This window comes from Bufo gargarizans, chromosome 2 (assembly GCF_014858855.1).
Source record: "Bufo gargarizans isolate SCDJY-AF-19 chromosome 2, ASM1485885v1, whole genome shotgun sequence".
In the NCBI taxonomy this organism is placed as follows: Eukaryota; Metazoa; Chordata; class Amphibia; order Anura; family Bufonidae; genus Bufo; species Bufo gargarizans.
This window is the reverse complement of record NC_058081.1, coordinates 713,764,184-713,778,046: the sequence shown is the minus strand read 5'-3', so window position 1 is coordinate 713,778,046 and position 13,863 is coordinate 713,764,184.

Genomic DNA, 13,863 nt, shown 5'->3' with positions numbered 1-13,863 from the left:
GTCAGCCACCACTGCAACAGTCCATTGGCATATATTTAGGCCCAGCACACACACAGGCAGAGGAGAGAGGTCCCGTAACAGAGGATCTGGCTTCATGTCAGCAGAGAATCAGTCTGCATGTCATAGCAGAGAATCAGGCTTCACGTCAGCCACCACTGCAACAGTCCATTGTCATAAATTTAGGCCCAGCACCCAGGCAGAGGAGAGAGGTCCCGTAACAGACAATCTGGCTTCATGTCAGCAGAGAATTAGTCTGCATGTCATAGCAGAGAATGAGGCTTCACGTCAGCCACCACTGCAACAGTCCATTGGCATATATTTAGGCCTAGCACACAGGCAGAGGAGAGAGGTCCCGTAACAGACAATCTGGCTTCATGTCAGCAGAGAATCAGTCTGCATGTCATAGCAGAGAATGAGGCTTCACGTCACCCACCACTGCAACAGTCCATTGGCATATATTTAGGCCTAGCACACAGGCAGAGCAGAGAGGTCCCGTAACAGACAATCTGGCTTCATGACAGCAGAGAATCAGTCTGCATGTCATAGCAGAGAATGAGGCTTCACGTCACCCACCACTGCAACAGTCCATTGGCATATATTTAGGCCTAGCACACAGGCAGAGCAGAGAGGTCCCGTAACAGACGATCTGGCTTCATGTCAGCAGAGAATCAGTCTGCATGTCATAGCAGAGAATGAGGCTTCATGTCACCCACCACTGCAACAGTCCATTGGCATATATTTAGGCCTAGCACACAGGCAGAGCAGAGAGGTCCCGTAACAGACAATCTGGCTTCATGTCAGCAGAGAATCAGTCTGCATGTCATAGCAGAGAATCAGGCTTCACGTCAGCCACCACTGCAACAGTCCATTGTCATAAATTTAGGCCCAGCACCCAGGCAGAGGAGAGAGGTCCCGTAACAGACAATCTGGCTTCATGTCAGCAGAGAATTAGTCTGCATGTCATAGCAGAGAATCAGGCTTCATGTCAGCCACCACTGCAACAGTCCATTGGCATATATTTAGGCCTAGCACACAGGCAGAGGAGAGGTTCATTCAACTTTGGGTAGCCTCGCAATATAATGGTAAAATGAAAATAAAAATAGGATTGAATGAGGAAGTGCCCTGGAGTCCAATAATATATGGTTATGGGGAGGTAGTTAATGTCTAATCTGGACAAGGGACGGACAGGTCCTGTGGGATCCATGCCTGGTTCATTTTTATGAACGTCAGCTTGTCCACATTGGCTGTAGACAGGCGGCTGCGTTTGTCTGTAATGACGCCCCCTGCCGTGCTGAATACACGTTCAGACAAAACGCTGGCTGCCGGGCAGGCCAGCACCTCCAAGGCATAAAAGGCTAGCTCTGGCCACGTGGACAATTTAGAGACCCAGAAGTTGAATGGGGCCGAACCATCAGTCAGTACGTGGAGGGGTGTGCACACGTACTGTTCCACCATGTTAGTGAAATGTTGCCTCCTGCTAACACGTTGCGTATCAGGTGGTGGTGCAGTTAGCTGTGGCGTGTTGACAAAAGTTTTCCACATCTCTGCCATGCTAACCCTGCCCTCAGAGGAGCTGGCCGTGACACAGCTGCCTTGGCGACCTCTTGCTCCTCCTCTGCCTTGGCCTTGGGCTTCCACTTGTTCCCCTGTGACATTTGGGAATGCTCTCAGTAGCGCGTCTACCAACGTGCGCTTGTACTCGCGCATCTTCCTATCACGCTCCAGTGCAGGAAGTAAGGTGGGCACATTGTCTTTGTAGCGTGGATCCAGCAGGGTGGCAACCCAGTAGTCCGCACAGGTTAAAATGTGGGCAACTCTGCTGTCGTTGCGCAGGCACTGCAGCATGTAGTCGCTCATGTGTGCCAGGCTGCCCAGGGGTAAGGACAAGCTGTCCTCTGTGGGAGGCGTATCGTCATCGTCCTGCCTTTCCCCCCAGCCACGCACCAGTGATGGACCCGAGCTGCGTTGGGTGCCACCCCGCTGTGACCATGCTTCATCCTCATCCTCCTCCACCTCCTCCTCATCCTCGTCCTCCTCGTCCTCCAGTAGTGGGCCCTGGCTGGCCACATTTGTACCTGGCCTCTGCTGTTGCCAAAAACCTCCCTCTGAGTCACTTCGAAGAGACTGGCCTGAAAGTGCTAAAAATGACCCCTCTTCCTCCTCCTCCTCCTCCTCCTGGGCCACCTCCTCTTCCATCATCGCCCTAAGTGTTTTCTCAAGGAGACATAGAAGTGGTATTGTAACGCTGATAACGGTGTCATCGCCACTGGCCATGTTGGTGGAGTACTCGAAACAGCGCAACAGGGCACACAGGTCTCGCATGGAGGCCCAGTCATTGGTGGTGAAGTGGTGCTGTTCTGTAGTGCGACTGACCCGTGCGTGCTGCAGCTGAAACTCCACTATGGCCTGCTGCTGCTCGCACAGTCTGTCCAGCATGTGCAAGGTGGAGTTCCACCTGGTGGGCACGTCGCATATGAGGCGGTGAGCGGGAAGGCCGAAGTTACGCTGTAGCGCAGACAGGCGAGCAGCAGCAGGATGTGAACGCCGGAAGCGCGAACAGATGGCCCGCACTTTATGCAGCAGCTCTGACATGTCGGGGTAGTTGTGAATGAACTTCTGCACCACCAAATTCAGCACATGCGCCAAGCAAGGGATGTGCGTCAAATTGGCTAGTCCCAGAGCTGCAACGAGATTTCGCCCATTATCACACACCACCAGGCCGGGCTTGAGGCTCACCGGCAGCAACCACTCGTCGGTCTGTTGTTCAATACCCCGCCACAACTCCTGTGCGGTGTGGGGCCTGTCCCCCAAACATATGAGTTTCAGAATGGCCTGCTGACGTTTACCCCGGGCTGTGCTGAAGTTGGTGGTGAAGGTGTGTGGCTGACTGGATGAGCAGGTGGAAGAAGAGGAGGAGGAAGCCGAGAAGGAGGAGGTGGCAACAGGAGGCAAAGAATGTTGCCCTGCGATCCTTGGCGGCGGAAGGACGTGCGCCAAACAGCTCTCCGCCTGGGGCCCAGCTGCCACTACATTTACCCAGTGTGCAGTTAGGGAGATATAGCGTCCCTGGCCGTGCTTACTGGTCCACGTATCTGTGGTTAGGTGGACCTTGCTACAGATGGCGTTGCGCAGTGCACACTTGATTTTATCGGATACTTGGTTGTGCAGGGAAGGCACGGCTCTCTTGGAGAAGTAGTGCCGGCTGGGAACAACATACTGTGGGACAGCAAGCGACATGAGCTGTTTGAAGCTGTCTGTGTCCACCAGCCTAAATGACAGCATTTCATAGGCCAGTAGTTTAGAAATGCTGGCATTCAGGGCCAGGGATCGAGGGTGGCTAGGTGGGAATTTACGCTTTCTATCAAATGTTTGTGAGATGGAGAGCTGAACGCTGGCGTGTGACATGGTTGAGACGCTTGGTGACGGAGGTGGTGGTGGTGGTGTTGGTGGTACATCCCCTGTTTGCTGGGCGGCAGGTGCCAACGTTCCTCCAGAGGCGGAGGAAGAAGCCGAGGCGGCAGCAGCAGAATAGGCCGAGGCGGCAGCAGCAGAAGAGGTAGCAGGGGGAGCCTGAGTGACTTCCTTGGTTTTAAGGTGTTTACTCCACTGCAGTTCATGCTTTGCATGCAGGTGCCTGGTCATGCAGGTTGTGCTCAGGTTCAGAACGTTAATGCCTCGCTTCAGGCTCTGATGGCACAGCGTGCAAACCACTCGGGTCTTGTCGTCAGCACATTGTTTGAAGAAGTGCCATGCCAGGGAACTCCTTGAAGCTGCCTTTGGGGTGCTCGGTCCCAGATGGCGGCGGTCAGTAGCAGGCGGAGTCTCTTGGCGGCGGGTGTTCTGCTTTTGCCCACTGCTCCCTCTTTTGCTACGCTGTTGGCTCGGTCTCACCACTGCCTCTTCCTCCGAACTGTGAAAGTCAGTGGCACGACCTTCATTCCATGTGGGGTCTAGGACCTCATCGTCCCCTGCATCGTCTTCCACCCAGTCTTGATCCCTGACCTCCTGTTCAGTCTGCACACTGCAGAAAGACGCAGCAGTTGGCACCTGTGTTTCGTCATCATCAGAGACATGCTGAGGTGGTATTCCCATGTCCTCATCATCAGGAAACATAAGTGGTTGTGCGTCAGTGCATTCTATGTCTTTCACCGCTGGGGAAGGGCTAGGTGGATGCCCTTGGGAAACCCTGCCAGCGGAGTCTTCAAACAGCATAAGAGACTGCTGCATAACTTGAGGCTGAGACAGTTTCCCTGGTATGCATGGGGGTGATGTGACAGACTGATGGGGTTGGTTTTCAGGCGCCATCTGTGCGCTTTCTGCAGAAGACTGGGTGGGAGATAATGTGAACGTGCTGGATCCACTGTCGGCCACCCAATTGACTAATGCCTGTACCTGCTCAGGCCTTACCATCCTTAGAACGGCATTGGGCCCCACCATATATCGCTGTAAATTCTGGCGGCTACTGGGACCTGAGGTAGTTGGTACACTAGGACGTGTGGATGTGGCAGAACGGCCACGTCCTCTCCCAGCACCAGAGGGTCCACTAACACCACCACGACCATGTCCACGTCCGCGTCCCTTACTAGATGTTTTTCTCATTGTTATGGTTCACCACAACAACAAATATATTATTTGGCCCAATGTATTGTATTCAAATTCAGCGGGATATAAATTTGAGGCCTAGTATTTAGGCGCTGGGTGACCGGTATGGATTTAGTGACAGAATTAGACTTGGAAATGCACAGAAGCGTGTGTGTGTGTGAAGTTATTCTGAATGACCCAATGTGCACCTTGAATATTATATACCCTTTTAGGGATAGATTTCAAATAGCTCTGATATAGCAGAAACCACTAAATTATGAAATTGCTAAATTGGGAATTGTATTTCAACCCAGAACAAAAAATGTGCTTTGACGGACACTAAATAACTTTCCCAGCCACAACAGGACAGCGTTAACGAGAGATTTAGCAGGATATAAATTTGAGGCCTAGTATTTAGGCGCTGGGTGACAGGTATGGGTTTAGTGACAGAATTAGACTTAGAAATACACAGTAGCGGGTGTGTGTGAAGTTATTCTGAATGACCCAATGTGCACCTTGAATATTATATACCCTTTTAGGGATAGATTTCAAATAGCTCTGATATAGCAGAAACCACTAAATTATGAAATTGCTAAATTGGGAATTGTATTTCAACCCAGAACAAAAAATGTGCTTTGACGGACACTAAATAACTTTCCCAGCCACAACAGGACAGCGTTAACGAGAGATTTAGCAGGATATAAATTTGAGGCCTAGTATTTAGGCGCTGGGTGACAGGTATGGGTTTAGTGACAGAATTAGACTTAGAAATACACAGTAGCGGGTGTGTGTGAAGTTATTCTGAATGACCCAATGTGCACCTTGAATATTATATACCCTTTTAGGGATAGATTTCAAATAGCTCTGATATAGCAGAAACCACTAAATTATGAAATTGCTAAATTGGGAATTGTATTTCAACCCAGAACAAAAAATGTGCTTTGACGGACACTAAATAACTTTCCCAGCCACAACAGGACAGCGTTAACGAGAGATTTAGCAGGATATAAATTTGAGGCCTAGTATTTAGGCGCTGGGTGACCGGTATGGATTTAGTGACAGAATTAGACTTGGAAATGCACAGAAGCGTGTGTGTGTGAAGTTATTCTGAATGACCCAATGTGCACCTTGAATATTATATACCCTTTTAGGGATAGATTTCAAATAGCTCTGATATAGCAGAAACCACTAAATTATGAAATTGCTAAATTGGGAATTGTATTTCAACCCAGAACAAAAAATGTGCTTTGACGGACACTAAATAACTTTCCCAGCCACAACAGGACAGCGTTAACGAGAGATTTAGCAGGATATAAATTTGAGGCCTAGTATTTAGGCGCTGGGTGACAGGTATGGGTTTAGTGACAGAATTAGACTTAGAAATACACAGTAGCGGGTGTGTGTGAAGTTATTCTGAATGACCCAATGTGCACCTTGAATATTATATACCCTTTTAGGGATAGATTTCAAATAGCTCTGATATAGCAGAAACCACTAAATTATGAAATTGCTAAATTGGGAATTGTATTTCAACCCAGAACAAAAAATGTGCTTTGACGGACACTAAATAACTTTCCCAGCCACAACAGGACAGCGTTAACGAGAGATTTAGCAGGATATAAATTTGAGGCCTAGTATTTAGGCGCTGGGTGACAGGTATGGGTTTAGTGACAGAATTAGACTTAGAAATACACAGTAGCGGGTGTGTGTGAAGTTATTCTGAATGACCCAATGTGCACCTTGAATATTATATACCCTTTTAGGGATAGATTTCAAATAGCTCTGATATAGCAGAAACCACTAAATTATGAAATTGCTAAATTGGGAATTGTATTTCAACCCAGAACAAAAAATGTGCTTTGACGGACACTAAATAACTTTCCCAGCCACAACAGGACAGCGGTAACGAGAGATTTAGCAGGATATAAATTTGAGGCCTAGTATTTAGGCGCTGGGTGACAGGTATGGGTTTAGTGACAGAATTAGACTTAGAAATACACAGTAGCGGGTGTGTGTGAAGTTATTCTGAATGACCCAATGTGCACCTTGAATATTATATACCCTTTTAGGGATAGATTTCAAATAGCTCTGATATAGCAGAAACCACTAAATTATGAAATTGCTAAATTGGGAATTGTATTTCAACCCAGAACAAAAAATGTGCTTTGACGGACACTAAATAACTTTCCCAGCCACAACAGGACAGCGTTAACGAGAGATTTAGCAGGATATAAATTTGAGGCCTAGTATTTAGGCGCTGGGTGACAGGTATGGGTTTAGTGACAGAATTAGACTTAGAAATACACAGTAGCGGGTGTGTGTGAAGTTATTCTGAATGACCCAATGTGCACCTTGAATATTATATACCCTTTTAGGGATAGATTTCAAATAGCTCTGATATAGCAGAAACCACTAAATTATGAAATTGCTAAATTGGGAATTGTATTTCAACCCAGAACAAAAAATGTGCTTTGACGGACACTAAATAACTTTCCCAGCCACAACAGGACAGCGTTAACGAGAGATTTAGCAGGATATAAATTTGAGGCCTAGTATTTAGGCGCTGGGTGACCGGTATGGATTTAGTGACAGAATTAGACTTGGAAATGCACAGAAGCGTGTGTGTGTGAAGTTATTCTGAATGACCCAATGTGCACCTTGAATATTATATACCCTTTTAGGGATAGATTTCAAATAGCTCTGATATAGCAGAAACCACTAAATTATGAAATTGCTAAATTGGGAATTGTATTTCAACCCAGAACAAAAAATGTGCTTTGACGGACACTAAATAACTTTCCCAGCCACAACAGGACAGCGTTAACGAGAGATTTAGCAGGATATAAATTTGAGGCCTAGTATTTAGGCGCTGTGTGACAGGTATGGGTTTAGTGACAGAATTAGACTTGGAAATGCACAGTAGCGGGTGTGTGAAGTTATTCTGAATGTCCCTATGTGCACCTTCAATATGATCTACCCTTTTAGGGATAGATTTCAAATAGCTCTGATATAGCAGAAACCACTAAATTATGAAATTGCTAAATTGGGAATTGTATTTCAACCCAGAACAAGAAATGTGCTTGAACGGACACTAAATAACTCGCCCAGCTACAGCACTAACGACAGATTTAGCTGGATATGAATTTGAGGCCTAGTATTTAGGCGCTGGGTGACAGGTATGGGTTTAGTGACAGAATTAGACTTGGAAATACACAGTAGCGGGTGTGTGTGAAGTTATTCTGAATGACCCAATGTGCACCTTGAATATTATATACCCTTTTAGGGATAGATTTCAAATAGCTCTGATATAGCAGAAACCACTAAATTATGAAATTGCTAAATTGGGAATTGTATTTCAACCCAGAACAAGAAATGTGCTTGAACGGACACTAAATAACTCGCCCAGCTACAGCACTAACGACAGATTTAGCTGGATATGAATTTGAGGCCTAGTATTTAGGCGCTGGGTGACCGGTATGGATTTAGTGACAGAATTAGACTGGGATATGGCCAAAAAATAACCACACTATTGCTGGTTAAATGCACTTGGTGATGGGCGCAGCTTGCCCCTGATGTAGTATATGGCCAAAAAATGAACAGACTATTGCTGGTTAAATGCACTTGGTGTCACAGCTTGACCAACCACACTACTGAGGGTTAAATGCACTTGGTGACGGGCGCAGCTTGCCCCTGATGTAGTATATGGCCAAAAAATGAACAGACTATTGCTGGTTAAATGCACTTGGTGACGGGCGCAGCTTGCCCCTGATTTAGTATATGGCCAAAAAATGAACAGACTATTGCTGGTTAAATGCACTTGGTGTGATAGCTTGACCAACCACACTACTGAGGGTTAAATGCACTTGGTGACGGGCGCAGCTTGCCCCTGATGTAGTATATGGCCAAAAAATAAACAGACTATTGCTGGTTAAATGCACTTGGTGTGACAGCTTCACCCTGATGTAGGCTTTAGCCAAAAAACAAACGCACCATTGAGGGTTAAATGCACTTGGTGACAGGCGCAGCTTGCCCCTGATGTAGTATATGGCCAAAAAATAAACAGACTATTGCTGGTTAAATGCACTTGGTGTGACAGCTTCACCCTGATGTAGGCTTTAGCCAAAAAACAACCACACCATTGAGGGTTAAATGCACTTGGTCGCAGCTTGTGCTGGCGCACCACAAGACACAAAATGGCCGCCGATCACCCCAGAAAAATGTGACTGACAAACGGTCTGGGCAGCCTAAAAACAGTGAGCAATTGAGGATCAGCAGCTCAATGATCCACAGCTGCAGATCGATCAGTTAATCAAGTCCTTTGGAGGAGTTAATCTGCCTAATCTCGCCCTACTGTCGCAGCCGCAACCTCTCCCTACGCTAATCAGAGCAGAGTGACGGGCGGCGCTATGTGACTCCAGCTTAAATAGAGGCTGGGTCACATGGTGCTCTGGCCAATCACAGCCATGCCAATAGTAGGCATGGCTGTGATGGCCTCTTGGGGCAAGTAGTATGACGCTTGTTGATTGGCTGCTTTGCAGCCTTTCAAAAAGCGCCAAGAAAGCGTCACAAAAGCGCGAAGAAAGCGACGAACACCGAACCCGAACCCGGACTTTTACGAAAATGTCCGGGTTCGGGTCCGTGTCACGGACACCCCAAAATTCGGTACGAACCCGAACTATACAGTTCGAGTTCGCTCATCCCTAATTATAATACAACATTGAAAAAAATAACATGACATTATCTGCACTACATCTCCTGTATAACGTGTGCGCATCCTAAATGTTAGTGACATTCAGTTTAATTTATTTGCACATACACTTACAAAACCTGCGCTACTGTACGTGTGACATACTTGCAAGCATATATACCATTTAATATGCAGAAGGCGAGCAGTAAGGGACAGGGAAGTGGCCGTGCTGCTGATGGTGCACGCAGAGGCCGGGGCCCTGGGCGCGGTAACACTGTGCCTGCTGCCAGAGCACAAGAAACACACTCATCCACGATACCTAGCTTCATGTGCCAGTTTGCAGGGCGGCACAGGACACTACTCTCAAAGTCAGACCAGTGTGACCAGGTGGTCGGTTGGATTGCAGCAGATAATGCTTCCAGTCAGTTAAGCACCACCCTGTCTTCCACAAAGTCCAGTCTCAGCAGCCAAGTGTCTGGTCAACAGAATCCTCACCCTGATCCTCCTTCCTCCCATCATAGAGAGTCTTGCCAAACAAGTGATCCCACACTCAGATATTTCGAGGAGCTCTTTTCATCGCAATTCCTTGATTTGTCCCTCTCGCCAAGCCCTCTTGAAGAGGGACATGAGGAGATCTTGTGCACTGATTCCTAAACTCTTGAGCATCCACAGTCAGAAAAATATGATGGTGGGGAACGGCAATTAGTGTTTCACAAGGTGGATGATGATGATGAGACACAGTTGCCAATAAGTCAACCGCAATTAGTGTCTCAAGAGGTTCATGATGAGGATGAGACACAGTTGTCAATAAGTGATGTTCTTGTTAGGTCAACAAGTCAGGAGGATGACCAGAGTGAAGAAGCGGAAGAGGAGGTGGTGGACGATGAAATCACTGACCCAAACTGGGAAGGTGGCAAGCCGAGCGAGGACAGCAGTTCAGAGGGGGAGGAATCCACAGCACCGCAACAGGCTGGAAGAGGCAGTGGGGTGGCCAAAGGGAGAAGGCGGACCACACCAAACAGGCCTCGAACTGTTCCCAGGAACACCCCCTTGCAGGAATCTCCCTTCCCAAGGGGTAGGTGTTCCGCAGTCTGGCGTTTTTTGAGGAAAGTGCAGACAATAAAAGAATTGTCACTTGCGACCTGTGCCGTACCAAAATGAGCAGGGGAGTGAACACTAGCAACCTCACCACCACCAGCATGATCTGCCACATGGTATCAAAGCACACTAATAGGTGGGCCGAATGCCTGGGTCCACAATCTGTGTCTCCAGGTCACACCACTGCCTCCTCTTCCCCTGTATTATGTGCTGGCCAATCCACTGTCCAAGACGTAGGTCCGGATGCCTCCCGCCCTGCACCTGGACCTTAGCAAGCACCATCAGCTAGCACATCCACTTCTGTGTCCCAGCGCAGTGTACAGATGTCCATTCCCCAGGCCTTTGAACGAAAGCACAATTACCCAGCCACCCACCCACAGACTATAGAACTAAATGCGCACCTTTCCAAATTGCTGGCCCTGGAAATGTTGCCAGTTAGGTTTATGGACAGCCTCGCTACTCAGTCCCCAGCCGCCACTATTTTTCCCGGTGTACCGTCCCTGCCTTACAACAGCATGTGTCCCGTAACATCACCCATGCACTGCAGTGGGGAAGAGGCAACAGGCCGTGCTGAAACTAATTTGCTTAGGTGACAAACAGCACACCGCCGCAGAGCTTTGGCAGGGTATAAGGGACTAGACTTAGCTGTGGCTCTCGCCACTCAACCTACAACCAGGCATGGTTGTGTCTGATAATGGCTTGGTGGCGGCTTTGTAGCTCGGCAAGCTCAGATACACACCATACCAGTTTAATTAGATCTAAGCATAGCATAGTGCGATCCAGTTCTGTTTTTCTCCCCTTGATATATCACACACATACCATGCTTAGCCCACGTGTTCAACTTAATGGTTCAGCAGTTTCTCAAAATCTACCTTTAATTTGCCTGAGCTACTGGTGAGGGTGCGCTGCGTGTGTGCCCATTTCTGAAAGTCATCTACAGCTGCTGCCGGTCTGGCAACGCTGCAGCAGCACTTGCAATTGCCAGCTCACCAACTGTTGTGTGACGTGAGCACGTGCTGGAACTCCATGTTCCACATGTTTGCCAGGCTTTGTGAGCAGCAGATGGCAGTGATGGAATGCCAGCTGCAACATGGTCGTAGCCTTTCCAGTCAGATTCTGTTCTTCACAAGCGAGGAGTGGTCATGGATGTCTGACCTCTGAGGTTTTACGCAACTTTGAGGAATCAACACAGATGGTGAGTGGCGATACCATACCACTTCTGGGTCTACTGAAACACTCGCTGCTCACAATGAAGGCGGACGCTTTGCATGTGGAAGAGGTGGAAATGGGGGAAGACAGTACACAGGGTGATAGCCAGACCACCCTCTGTCTTCTCAGCGCAAATTCGATGATGAGGAGGAGCAGGAGACGGTTGCCTCCGCTACAGAGGGTAGTACCCACAGCAGGTTTATTCCATCTGTTCAGCGTGGATGGGCCGAAGAGGAGGAAGAGGATGAGGAGATTGACAGTCATCCTCCTGGTGAGGACAGTGAAGTTTTGTCTGTTGGGACTCTGGCACACATGGCTGACTTTATGTTAGGATGCCTTTCCCGTGACCCTTGCGTTATACAAATTTTTGGCCAACACCGATTACTGGTTGTTCACCCTTCTCGATCCCCGCTACAAAGAGAACTTCTCATCTCTCATTCCTGTGGTGGAGACGACTAGTAAAGTGGTGCAATACCAGAAGATCCTTGTGGAAAAATTGCTTCAAAAATTCCCAGCTGACAACGCTGGTGGCAGAGTATGTAGTTCTTTGGGCAACTGAGGAGGGGAGACGAGGGGAACACACAGCAGTTCCAACAGAGGCAAGGAAACACTCTCCAAGGCCTGAGACAGTTTCATGACACCCCGCCAGCAACCTCACCCTGATGCACGGCCTAGTGCCACAAGGAGAGAAAAGTTTTGGACGTGTCAGCGTCCTCAATGATCCCTCTGTCAGCGTTCTCAATGATCCCTCTGTGCCTTACAACTATTGGATGTCCAAGCTGGACACATGGCACAAACTTGTAGGTGCTGGCGTGCCCTGCCGCCAGCGTTTTGTCCGAGTCGGTATTTAGTGCTGCTGGGGGCATAATAACTGATAAGTGCATCCCCCTGTGAACTGACTTCTCTACTCCACCAGAGGAAAGCGGCTGAACATGAAGGCACTTTAAAAGTGACTTTTATGGTGCATTGAATACACTGTATTCCCATGCACTTCTTTCACCACAAAAAAAGGTTATATGGTTCAATCTTTATTTTCTCGTCCTCCTCCTCCATCATGTCAACATGCTTATTAGTCTGCCCTTGCTCCTAATGTTTTAGAGTCAGCTCACCAGCAGACCCTAAACCATAATTTTTTCGATGGTCAGCTCAGCAGCAGGATTTTAACCTTAATTTTTTCCATGGTCAGATCAGCAGCAGGCACTCGCCCCTAATGTTTTAGAGTGTCAGCTCCGCAGGAGGCCCTCACCCATAATGTTTTAGAGTGTCAGCTCCGCAGGAGGCCCTCACACATAATGTTTTAGATGGTCAGCTCTGCAGCAGGCCCTCACCCATAATGTTGTAGATGGTCAGCTCGGCAGCAGGCCCTTGTCCATAATGTTGTAGATGGTCAGCTCAGCAGCAGGCCCTCGCCCATCATTTTTTCCATGGTTAGCTCAGCAGCAGACCCTCACCCCTAATGTTTTAGATAGACAGCTCAACAGCAGACCCTCACCCCTAATGTTTTAGATGGTAGGATCAGCAGCAGGCCCTCACCCCTAATGTTTTAGAGGGTCACCAGCAGACCCTTTCTCCTAATGTTTTTGAGGGTCACCAGCAGGCCATCAATTATAATTTTTCAAGGCTGTGTATGCCCTCCTTTATGTGTAATAAAGGGTGTATTGGAGTGCCGGTTCCTTGTAATTTATGGCAGCCCTTTCCCTTAGTGCATAGGCTTTATGAGTGTAGGAGTCCCACTACCTGAACTGTTGTACCACAATGTGAATGAGGCCCTCCTTTATGTGATATACAGGCTGTATCGGAGTGCCTCTTCCTTGTCATTTTTGGCAGCACTTGCGCTTTATATACAAGTAAATATACAGGAAAGAATGTTTCCTAACAATTTTTCCTCTAAAATCGATTTTACCTTAGGTTTGGTGCGTATTATTGTCAGTCTGTAAAAGTGGCGTACTACTCGGACAACATCGTTCCCAGCTGTGACCTGGGAGTCCAAGATGCATCCAGACATCCTCCCCATGCTGTTTCCATCAATTTCTGACCTTTACCTATGAACCAGGCACCCTCCCCTCTTCAGAGCAGGGGGCGCCTGGTTTAATGCTCGGGTTCTCCCATTGACTTCCATTCTGCATTGAACATCCCGAGGTGTTCTACTCGAGCACCTGAGCACTTTGGAGCTTGATCAAAACTAATAGATATGAGATAGATAGATAGGAAATCTTTGGACACTTGGTGCCTCAATTAAAATCCCCCCTCTGAATAGCAGTGTGTTCTAATGTGGCCGTGTTAGGGCT